The following is a 1,860-nucleotide window of genomic DNA, read 5'->3' as shown; positions in this document are numbered from 1 at the left end:
CACACTTTATAAGGCCACAAAAACTCATATTTTATCAATTTATGATATGTTCCATGAGCCTTTGCTACTTGAGCATATGGCAGACTTTCTCCAAGTGCACAAACTTAAACAAAAGAGGGCCATTGCATAGCTTGATTGTTAAAAATAATGGACTTTACTTTAAAAATATTTGTATTTCATGTATTACATTACTGCACTTGGCCCGCAGCCCTGGATAGATTTTCAATTTGGCCCCCTCRGGGAAAATGTTTGGGCACCCCTGGTCTAGAAGCTCTGCGTTAGCAAAATCTGACGAGGGAGCACATATCGACAGAACACAGGTACTAGACTGGCCTGCCTGCAGTCCAGACCTGTCTCCCATTGGAAAATATGTCAGCGGAGACCCCGGACTGTTGAGCAGCTGAAGTTGTGTATGACGCAAGAATGGGAAAGAAATCCAGCTACAAAGCATCAACAATTAATGTCCTCAGTTCACAAACACTTTCTGAGTGTTGTTAAAAAGAAAGCTGATAGAACACAGTGGTAAACGTCCCAGGTTTATTACAACCTGTTGCAGGCATCAAACAAAAAATGAGAGAAAATTTGAAAAAAAAAATTAATTAATTTGAGCACTACTTATATTGTCTTTGTGGTGTATTGATTGGAATTGGTGTTGTAAAACATCACCCCCTTTTGCTTTTTGGCAGCAGGAGATCATAAACCTAAAACTGACTGAGAACAAGTGGCTCGACTTTGTGTCAAACAGAAAGCAAACAGGGAAACTGCTTCACCGTCCTGGATTAGTTTCTGTATGCTGCTTTTGCTGAACGGAGGTGGGGGAAGGGAATGCTTTCTGAGGGTGGAGCATTTCATGAATCAAAAGAGCTGCAGAGAGCAGAAATCTGTCAGCACGGAGAAAGAAAAAAAACAGCAAATTAACTTTCATTTTACTGAGAAATGATCAAAAAGTTTGGTTCACAAGCAAACTTCACGATGCATTATCACAAAAGTCAACTTATCAGTCGGAGCTACGAGCAACACGTCTTTACAGCCTCGTAGGTAGACGTAGGGCCGGAGAGCTGCTGCCGCTCTGTCGTTTCTCGTTGAGTTTCTCAGCTAAGAAGCAGAACGATGACACATTGAGTCGTTAATGAGCTTTACACACAAACACAGGCGTGCATGTAAGAAACGTGACGACGTCGCTGCAAATGCGCCGGGAAAGTACATACTCTCATTAAAATAAAGACACACACCCACACATGCACATTCTTACCTGTCAAATCATATTAGCATCAGGTTAGGATCCCTTTTTAAGCTAGTTGCCATGGCAGCGTCAAGAAGGCCTAGGGTCGCTCATACAGGCGTCTCCGACAACAACAGTAAGACGAGACGGGATTACGAGTACGCACACATACACGCAGGGATGAATAAAGATGTTGATATCGAGTCAAAATATCTACCGGTTCTCTTCAAACTAAACTAAAAGACGTTTTCGCCGTGACGCCAGGTCCACTTCTAAGAGCTGCATGGTTCGGTTCTTGTATCCAGAGCCCAGAGGCGGGGTCACAACCTTCTGAAATGAGACCAGCAGTGTGAGCGTCCTGCCAACCCCATTAATGATCTGACCTGATATCGTAATCACTGCAGCTCCGTCACGGGAACTCCCAACGTGCAGTTTGATTCATTTATTTATTCTTATTCATTAAAACGAGAAAAAGTCCATATGCAATAAATAAAACTGATTTAATTTTCACCTCTTCGTCTTTGAAAGAGTCGGATTTATGTTCAGGAACTCAATAAAAATATCTGTTTAACGACACCTTTAAAGGTTCATTGTCATAAAGACTTTGAAAGATAAACAGTTTAGATTGAACATACACC

General features: G+C 41.8%; 2 long non-coding RNA genes across 2 annotated transcripts in view; one reads left to right on the top strand and one right to left on the bottom strand.

Moving 5' to 3' along the window:
- LOC106524953 (uncharacterized) overlaps positions 1-1,860 on the top strand; it is a 50,478-nt gene that overhangs the window by 16,264 nt on the left and 32,354 nt on the right. The gene's annotated exons all lie outside the window — the stretch shown is intronic.
- On the bottom strand, positions 217-1,520 carry LOC106524954 (uncharacterized). Its single transcript, XR_001311047.1, has 3 exons — positions 1,440-1,520; positions 1,253-1,344; positions 217-1,095 (listed from the first exon to the last, which is right to left on the bottom strand). It is a non-coding gene; the product is annotated as an uncharacterized LOC106524954 (long non-coding RNA).

This window comes from Austrofundulus limnaeus, unplaced genomic scaffold, assembly GCF_001266775.1.
Source record: "Austrofundulus limnaeus strain Quisiro unplaced genomic scaffold, Austrofundulus_limnaeus-1.0 Scaffold207, whole genome shotgun sequence".
Classification (NCBI taxonomy): domain Eukaryota; kingdom Metazoa; phylum Chordata; class Actinopteri; order Cyprinodontiformes; family Rivulidae; genus Austrofundulus; species Austrofundulus limnaeus.
The sequence above is the reverse complement of the archived record's forward strand: the minus strand, read 5'-3'. Positions and strand labels throughout refer to the sequence as shown.